Source organism: Seriola aureovittata, chromosome 15 (assembly GCF_021018895.1).
Source record: "Seriola aureovittata isolate HTS-2021-v1 ecotype China chromosome 15, ASM2101889v1, whole genome shotgun sequence".
In the NCBI taxonomy this organism is placed as follows: domain Eukaryota; kingdom Metazoa; phylum Chordata; class Actinopteri; order Carangiformes; family Carangidae; genus Seriola; species Seriola aureovittata.
Window position 1 is genome coordinate 15,093,772 of NC_079378.1, and position 10,280 is coordinate 15,104,051.

Sequence of the window (10,280 nt, forward strand, 5' to 3'; positions counted from 1 at the left end):
TGAATATATACAGTATGTTATATTCTTGCCTATATTGACAGCAGGTGTTGTCAGGTGTTGCCATCCCACGGTGCAAACTGCACAGCTGTTTGTCTTTCCTTTAAAAGATGATTTTCGCCTCACCTGGCTGGTTCTGTGTTTCTCCACAGAGGTGAATCAGTGGGTGGTAAGGGCAGGTGACATTTATCAAACTTTAACATACAATCCTGAAGGAAGGTGACACTGATAATAAGATAGTCAGATTGCATATTGTACACAGATAAACAAATAGTGCCACTGATGATACTAATGAAATTGTATGTGGTGAAATGGAGGAGTTGAGGTTGTTGGCCAGTGAGGGGAAGGAGAACTGTTGAGTCTTTTCCTGTAGTGTGCGTCATTGTTGGCAACCCGACTCTCCAGTCTGATTGCCTTGTTGAGCAGGCTTTTGGCTTGGTGGCGTTCTCTCTATATACTATCCTGAGCACCTGCTCCATGATATTTATGGGTTTTCTGAGCTCCCTACTTATACTCTGATGCAGCAGCGGCGAAAGTCACAATTGTTTTCTTTAGACTATATCAGTTATTATCAAATAGTATGGATTTAAAATGGTGACTCACTAGATTGACAGTCAAAGGGAACTGGACTTGCTATTTTTGTCCTGAAGACGTTCATCGGAGACACTCAGAGCTGAATAGTCCTTAGAGGAAACCCAGTGGCCTTTGATCATTCTAGTATCTGCGATGGGACGTTTTATATTTAAAGCATTTAGTTGATACTTTTATCTTGAAAAAGACAAGATGACTCAGCTTAAATTTTATATGTACTATGAGAAGAAACTTTGGCTTCAAACAAGAGCAAATTAAAAAAAAATGTACAGTACAAAGAAATCCAGGGTGGTGGGGGTGAATTCATGGGAAGGTGATGTTTTTTATGCTAACATCCAAATATAGGTAGTGACTGTGCTGTTAAGGCCACAGAGGGAAGGTCATTCCAGCATTTGGGAGGTAGGGGAGAAGAGTTGGGGCTGGGTGGAGTGCTGATCAGAGCAGGAAAGGGCCAAGCAAGAGAGGGAAGCAGAGCGTAGAGTGCGAGCAGCGCGCAGGGCTGGAGCATCGCCTGGAGGTACGGGGGTGCGGCTCCCTCGGCAGCGCTGTATGCTTGCACCAGGGTTTACAATCCATTAAGAACAACCACAGGCAGCCGGGGGGATGGAGCGATGCACAGACATCGACAACAAAGCAAGCGCAAAGGTCTGAGTTTTAAACAAAACATGGTGTTGCCTTTGCTGGTAAGATCATTAACGGGCGTAGGTAAGGTATGTCATTAACATCAAGTGTAGTTTTTAGCTTCGTTTGGCAGTGAATTTTTACCTTTTCATATCATGTAATGTCTCCTGCTGGGTGCATATTATAAATAAGTTTTAATAAGCACACTCCAGCAGATTAATGAAGTGCGCACACTCGCTGTCTTCTGATCTTCCTGATGAAAATGACAGAAAGGAGCATGTGATTGTGTGAGGAACTTTTCAGTCATTTGCTGGTGTGCCAGACTCCAAAGTTTTCAGTCAAAGATTTAATAGATTTTAAAATTCCTGTAATTCCATGACGGCCACTGCTTTCACACAGGGTAGAATAGTTTGGTGAAAGTCAATGTCCATTCAAAGAGCAAAATCATATCAGGGCATTTTTTCCCTTTTTTTTATGCCCATAAGGCCTTACTACAACATATAAATGTAGCTGCCAATTACATTTATGAGAAAAGGTTAGTTCAATTTTTTCACAAATGAAAGAATGGGTACATTTATTAAATGTGCGGATACTTGCTGCTACTGCTACTACACAGTTTTTCCCTAAGTACTCTTTCCATTGGTTTCACACTAAATACAACTTTATTCCAACTAAACTAAAAATCTGATTAAGGGTTTTTGCATTTGTCATGTACTGGGTACACACTAAAGACTATTCTACATCTTTCTTACTGTTAACAAATCCCATGAAAAAACCAAGACTAACAATGAATGTATCCTGCCTGTATGGCCAAACCCTGATGTATCTGTATTCCTCTGTGCCATTGAGCTCCATTGATTTTCAGAAACAATCACAAAAAACGCATCAGTGAACCACTCTCTTGCACTGGGTGATTTGTTTTTTCATAAACATGAGCATGGGCACTGCAGATTATTTTTGAATTAATCCCACATACACCTTCCAGCCGCCATAAATAGTCACTCGAGCACCGAACCTACAGCTGAAAATAGACCCCAACAAACACACTCTTTACTCCTGCTTGAGTATCGTTTGCTAAAAATGACAGAGTCCAGCTATTTAGGAAATTACTGAACAGTTTTTTAAAATGAAACCATGTATTTGTCACCTGATTTACATTTCAGTAGGAACCAATGTGCTTTGGTCTGAGAGCCACAAACTGGTTGGTGAAGTCTGAAAGTACTATGGCTGAAGAGTTTTTTATTTTTGGTCTTTTCATAGAATTGTTCCTGTAAGACTATCACTGAACCTTAGTAGGGCTGGGAGTACAAACAGGAGGTTACATACGTTACAATTGTGATTCTTTTGATAAATCAAGAGTTTTGAAATACAATCCGTGATCAATGGAAATACATAAATATTAATTTAGAAAATTAACAATTTAGTAGTAGAAGAAGTAAAAGTAGAAGGAAGCAAATTAGTTAGAAATGAGTGTGTGTGCGTGTGTGTGTGTGTGTGTGTGTGTGGCTAATAGCAGCGAGAGTTCGGTTAGAAAAGCTTGGGGCAATCTCAAGGTGCTTTCTTAGAAAAAAAAAAAAAGTGTTTGAAAAACAACCGTGCCGGCTTCAATCAGCACCATACGCACCAACAAAATGGAGGGGATTAAATATTTGGACTGTACCGAGATCACATCTTTTACAGTGTAGAAGTGCAACAGGCAGTGTGTTTGACTCCAATGGAGGGTGTTCATAAAATGCAGTGTCACAATTTTAGAGGATTTTATATTAATCTGTTGTTTGCTTTTAATAAAACAATGTGTGAATTGTTGATGTAATCGTAATATGCTTATAACTAAGTGATAAAACTTGCTGTGCAACGTTACAGAAGAACAGACTGAACTTATGATATTGTTTGAAGGCCACCCCAGAAAAAATAACTCCTTATATGGTAGACATCCCGGAACAGAAGTAAGACAAGGAACAGAGTGGGGTATTGTCTCTGTTTGTGTGAATCTCTCACAGATCCACCGGTACGAGAGCTGCACCGCGTAGGGGAGTGAGATAACACGTGGTGGAGCAAAACAACGAAGACAGCGACATGGACCGATAAGAAGAGACTCAACCCACATTGTATTATTTTTTTCTGTGTAAGAATATGAAAGACTGGGTCAGGAAAGAGGGTCAGACTTCATGAACTGGCACAACTGCATGTTGTTGTCAGGGAGAGATAGTTTGGCCCAGAGCTCTGTAACGATCTCCTTTTTCTAATGCTATATTGCTGTTAGCTTTAATAAATGCTTGGATTTGAACTTTGAATGAGTGTCCTGTTTCCTTCATCAAACCAACACGTGAGTTCAGGTGACGAACTCAACACTATCTTGTCAATGTCAGTACACTAGGCAAAGTTGTTCTTTTTATCAATGCAAAATGGAGTAAATTGACTGAACGGATAATTATGACACCAAACAATCTTAAGACATAGTGTGCGGAAGCATTTTGAAATGCAACTGCTTAACACAACAACAGATCTGAAGTCATGCTCACAGTGGCATTGTTAACATGCTGATGTTTAACTGGTGTAATGATTATCCCGTTCCCTTAGCTTAGTGTGCTTGCTTGCTGATATTTTCCAGGCAGCAACCTCCAAGGCTAAAAAAAATTAAGCCAACACGGAAATACCAAAAACTGCACTGCTTCAAATGGTCGCTTGAGGCTGGCTCCAAAAATCCCCATAGACTCCCATGTAAAAATGCCTAACTTTACAGCACAAATAAACATGTTTACAACCTGGTATAAAAAATGGTTCTGGTCTCTACAGCTACTTTCCTCCTTCATGACAACTGTACAGGGCTGAATTTTTATATAACTCACTCATTTAAATTTTATTAAGGCTTAAAGTTCTGCATAATTGAGGGCGTGCCACTTTGAGTGACAGGCGGGTGAGTGTGCATGGCTTCCACAAGTCGGCATGCACCGAATTCTCGGCTCGACACACACCCCAGAGGAGTCAAGGTTGGTTGGCAAGATGGTGACGGCGGAACGGCCCACCCTGAGCTTCAAAACCACTCTTCAGAAACCTATGGGTGACATCATGGAGGCTAAGTCTATCATTATTTACAGTCTATTATATTTTCTAATTAGCACTTAATGCAAAGTAGTGCTGAGCCTGATGGGAATGAGATTCATTTTGTAGGTATTTGATCATAAACCAAAGTGCTGGACAATTTGAAATTTTGACAAAATAATGGTGATAATAAATTTTTTAAAAAGCAGTTACCAAACAACTTTGGGGACCATAAACGTCTGTGCAAAATTTTGTGACAACTCATCTAATAGTTGTCGAATTATTTCAGCCTGGACCAAAGTGGTGGATCGACCCCTATCCCTAGAGCCACAGCGCTAGCATGGCTAAAAATCATGATCCTTCTGTCTCTTGTTCTTGTTAACAAAATGACACAAGCTGCTTCTTAGCAAACAAGGCACTAAAAGCCACAATAGCCATGGGATGCTAGTTTTACACCTCAGCTACAATTCCAGTTGCCACTGCCAAACAAAAAAAACCCTTTATAGGTCTTTCTTCATTCTTCAGAGGGGAAGAGTGAGAGTTGCACAGACACCAGGAGAAGGCCATAGATGCAACAGTGTTTTCCCATCTGACTGAGACCTGGAAAAATAAGTCAGATGGAGCAAGAGAGAAAAGAGTGGAAGCAAGATAAAACAGAGTAGGGAATGACAAGACCCGGGTGGGGACACCTCCCCCTCCATCTCTGTAGACAACTGGCTCACAGCCTGTCTGCCTGACTGCTTGCCCTCAAGCCACACTGCATACCTCACACCACCGTGGACAGAGCACACCGCCACACACACTTACAATGCAGAGGTATTATCAACTCCTCATCACATTAAGAGTTCATCTCGCCTGATGACGGATGGGAAAGCTGCTGATTAAAAGTTCTGCTGGCATTTTTAGTGTCAAACATGTTCTGGGATACCTCTGAGAGCACGTGCCATGAACTTATTTTGGATACATTTTTCTTTTCCTATACTTAACTTTCTAGCTTCAGCCAGTTCTGCCAGTTCACTATGAACTGGTGTGGTCTGACTGCTAAGGTGTACAGTCTAGATATACAGGACCTGACAGACTTAGAAACAGATCGTACATGTTAATAAAGGGTGTAGGTGTTCCTCGTGAAATGATATAGAAGCCGCAGCGTTGGCAGCAGTGTTACAGCAATTTTAACAAATGATCAGTGCAGCAGCAGCATGCAGCACAAAATTATATATTGACACTTTAAACAGACATTAAACTGCAAAGTGTGCATTGGGTAAATGTTGCACTGCTCCATTTCAGTCAGCCAACTCACATTGTACAGTTTTACTGCGTTGAGGTACATGAGGTGTATTTGTCAAGGCTGTGACTTTGTCATCCTCTGCAAGTAAATGACAGGCTTAGCGCTACGGAGATACAGGAGTGACAATAATAAATTCCCTCCAAAACCTCATCAGATTACAGAGCATGATACCAGCTATTATCTGCTACGTGTGGGCAGGGCACAAGCAGCCGTAAGGCCATTCCCCATCACTTTCAATGAATGACAGAAGCTGAATATGGCGACAGAGTGGAAAAGTCTCGCATTCACAGACCGACCCACCCACACTCATGTTATACAGTGAATGAAACAATGTAAACAGAGTTATTGTGGGGTTTATAATTGAAGCAGGATACCAACGGGTCATGTACAATACATTGGTCTTGAGTTGTGGGTTGATATCAATGAGTACATAATGAATGGTGGGGAAAAAAATTGTTTTATTGAATATGTAGTTGATGACAGATGGAATCATACTGTAGCTGCGTCGCACTTCAGGGGCCACATCCTTGGGAAGACACGGTCCACAGAGGTGAGGACGTTGTGGACCGTGAAGGCCTGAGTACAGAGTGTTTTTGCTTTGCGTCACCAGTGGCTCCTGTTGCCAAGCAACCGTGACAACACGTATCTTTTTTTCACAAGAATTTGAGATTTGAAGGCCCCTTGGTTTTAACAGTAGTACCGTACTACTGTTAAAACCAAGGGGTTGAGAGGGCTGTTGAGATGAGCTAAAACCCAATACTTACATTTAAAAGTGTAATCCTCGGGCTCTCCGTCTGCGTTGTTTGCTTTTATTACCGGCGCACAATGAGTCTTGGGATAAATTGGGCCATGAAGGATCCACTCGATGGATTTGCCCAGGAAAAATTTCTCAGCTGCATTTGAAGGAGCCTTCGAAATGGGAACAGCCTAGTCGTGCCTCTGTGACGCAATCAGTCTTCAAATGCAGCCTCCGAAGGATGCGGCCCCTGAATTGGGACACAGCGAGCATGACACGTTTTATTAATTTACTTTTGGTGGTGTCTAATATATTACCTATTTTGAAAAAATACAGCTTTTTTTTTATAAACGGAGTCTCTTCGCAACAATCTCACGATAACAGCTGAGAAAACTGACGTGGTTAGAAATAAAGATCATGACAGACCTTTCTCTTGTAATGATAGGACACAGGTCGATCTCATTATGTCACTCTCAAAAACAGAAGAAAATCAATATTTGATATTTTGTTTGATATTAAGTTTGACATGTATAATATTCATACTAATTAAAACAAGCAGCACAAAAGCAGGTAAAAAGGATCAGCATCTCTGATACATCTGATACAACACTCCAGTCCAAGAAGGATAAATATGCTTGTAAATGTTGGCAAAGAGATTTATAAATAAACACAAATCAATACAGATGTCTTCTCACGCTCAGACAAGGCCCACAAAAAAAAAAAAAGTGCTGTGCTCCGGGTCTCTCTGCTAATAACTCTTGACAGCATCTAGGGGGTTAAGAATAGATACCTATAGATTACATCACCTCAACCTCTAACACAGAGAAAGACGTTTTCCAAAATCTTATACTGAACTGTCAGTTGTTTTGTTGTTTCGTTTTTTTTGGTATCAGTGCACCTTGTGTTCAAAACTGTTGGTCATACATCATTCACAACTGCATACTGAGACTAATCTGAAAGGAAGTTTTGAAACCACCCACGGGTTATATGATCTAGGCCAAAGACTGAAAGCCTGAGCTTCAGCAAGTTCAATCATTTTTTTCGTAACACACTTGTAATATCCAGTCAAATGTTGGAGAGCTCAAATTGTACCTTTACTCAAGAATGTGTAACATAATCCAGTCTTTTTTCAGCAGTTTCAGTACCTGAGGTAAATACTTAAAGGTTATTTGGAAATAACTTACAGTATCATCATCAACATCATTAGGGATTATCTCCGCAATACTACACCAAGGCGTGCTGGCGTCTATATTTCCCTTGTATGTACAGTCTTTGTCACATATGCATTTTACTCAAGCCAATTTTGCCATTAAGTGGTGGAGTGAAAAAGGTGCTGGTGCTCTGCTAATAAGGGAGCTAAAAAGTGGAACAGAGGAAGAGAGGTGGGGATATGTGGTGATGGGGGTGGCAGGGCGTGAGGCTGCGTCAAAGCTATGATTAGCGCCAACCAAGCTACGCTCTTATTGATTGGCACAGTGGAGACACTGGGCTGCCTTCCACCACACTCTAATGAGAAGCCCTGACCTCCACTAGTCAGCAAGGTCACCAAAGCCTACTGTAATTGCACTTTCTCTAATGGCGTCAGTCACGCACGCACTCCAACCCCAGTAATGACAATTACCATAATGTCACTGGGCTCCACAGGGGCCTTCCAATCATCCGTCACTTTGAGAGAGAGGATGATGTTAGTCAACTGCTGCTAGAGATTCAAAGGATGCTCCACTATATTTGATTATGACACTGTCTCACACTGAAACCTGTTTTTTTAACCATCTTGCTGCAACAGATTTAATAACAACCAGTGTGTTTTCTGTATGCAAGTTTCACCAACACTTGGCCTACTCAAACATACATCAACCTTAATTTCTATTAGCGTTTTTATTTATTTATTTATTTAATCTGAATTTGGGTGGCTCCACTCACCGGTTTACAGCTGTTCTGACTGAATGTTATCCTGTACCCGCACATTAGCAAAGAATAGTTTTTCCATTTTTCCATAACAACCAGCTGTGTTCTGATAGCAATGTTGACCACCAATGGAGAAATCCCACTAATAAAGTCTGTAAACAAGCTCAAGCATTAAGGTCAAAAGCCAAAGATGACTGGATTTGCTATTTAACTCCATCACCCTTCCAAGAGGCTTCATTAGCTCTACTGACTTGTGGACGGTCGTCTGTGGTGCTCAAACTAACTGACTGTGTTGGCTAATGTGTGCAATGTGATGCTCTAATGGCAAGTAGCAGCAGCAACTATGACACCTGCATTTTACCACCATGCTGAGAAAAGCTGCTGCATCTGTGGCAAAGGTGAGGTCAAGAGTGGGTCGGGAGGTGGAGATAAGTACGTGGCAGGCTGATGTGATAATGAGTGATTTCCTTTAATGGATCATTTTCTGTCAGCTGTTGAGGAGGGAGAAAAGCCAAGGAGAAAGACACAATAGACTGTAAGTGTCATGTTTCTGAGCTACCAGCTAAACTACCTTACCTTGCACCTTGTTAGACCATAACACTAGTATTGCAGGTTTTAGCCGATTCACAAGAAATCATAAGAATTATTTGTGCAGTTATACATTTTTGGATTTGATTCTAAATTTCCATTGATTCATTGATTTCTGTTTATTATATAGTACAAAAAACAACTTGCAGCAGGTGTTTTGTTTGTTTGTCTTGTTGTGGAGGCTATGAGAGCTTAGGCTAACATTAGCAGCTCTGTCCTGCTCTTTATTTGACTTGGGTTTATTCCATCAACTCCAGCCAACATTGGCAAAAAAGTGTTTATACAATTAACACATTGGTTAATTCTCATCCTAAAAGCCTTTAAAACATGCCAACAAAAATAAAAACAAGGATGTAAGCTAATGTGGATGCTGACATTTTGCCTGGGACATGTACGTAGATTCAGCCTCACTTTTATCATGTATGTAGCCAAGTGCATATTCAAGACTCCTGCTACAGGGTGCTCGTTTTAAGCTTGCTCTACAAGTCAGGTTTAAACATTACAGAGTCAGCTGGCAACTGTGTCTTATACCTTAGCATAAGTAAGCTAACCTTAGCGTAAGTAAGCTAACCTTAGCGTAAGTAGCCAAACTTCAGCTGATAAACTCCACAGCTGACTGCCACCATTTCAGTCGGCCAAATCGACTGACTGGACTGGAGGAGTTGGGAATCGAACCGATTAGTGAACGACCGGCATCTGTTTCTAACTGAAATAAAGCCACATGTTTCAAAAAGTAGAATTTTGGGCGGTAAATCTGCAGTTTTAGCTAGTTCCTGACCGAAGGTGATACTGACTGTGATACAAAATAATAACTGTGACTAAATATCATCTTTTGAATGTTTTTGCTTTCTCGTTTGTCAGATGTTGCTCTCAGTTTTCATGGTGCAGTTTAAAAAAGGAAATATGTAAACCACTGATTGAGTTTGACAAATATGTTAAGGCAAGATACTGTGTAATTGTAGGCCTCACTGACACTACATGATGCCATTCACATCAATATGTACTGTTGATGATTAGACAGGGATTTGAAAAGTAGTTGTTTCCACAGTCTTGTCAGAACAAGTGACAGTATTGATCACAGAGAAAGTTTGTCATTTCAAGGTATTTATACAGGCAGCCTGGATCTGTGACTCAGCATGTGTCAGACGAGGAGGTGATTGTCTTTAAAAGTTGTGAAATAGATCTGAGGTTATTGAGTGTGATTGTCACACACATGCCACATTTTTTACAATCACCTGATAAACCTCACGCTTTCAGATAACATGGCACCTCTGTTGTTCATGTACAGTTGCTGTTCTTAATGTTTTTCTGCTAATTTGTAGTGAATGAATTTTGGAGCAAAAGATAGTGACAACATTTGGTCAAAATACAATTTTTTCATACAGTTTGTTTGTTTGTTTGTTTGTTGGTTGGTTGGTTTATTCCCACTCAATTTTTTAGTAAAGATTATTGAGTTTCCAGTAGAACAATGCCAAATGGCTCTGTGGGTGTTTTTAATGGCCTACTGTG

At 40.7% G+C, this 10,280-nt stretch overlaps 1 long non-coding RNA gene across 1 annotated transcript; it reads left to right on the forward strand.

Moving 5' to 3' along the window:
- The first annotated feature begins 357 nt into the window (after window positions 1-357).
- LOC130182020 (uncharacterized) lies at window positions 358-3,496 on the forward strand. Its single transcript, XR_008829659.1, has 2 exons — window positions 358-1,298; window positions 3,210-3,496. It is a non-coding gene; the product is annotated as an uncharacterized LOC130182020 (long non-coding RNA).
- Window positions 3,497-10,280: the final 6,784 nt, after the last annotated feature.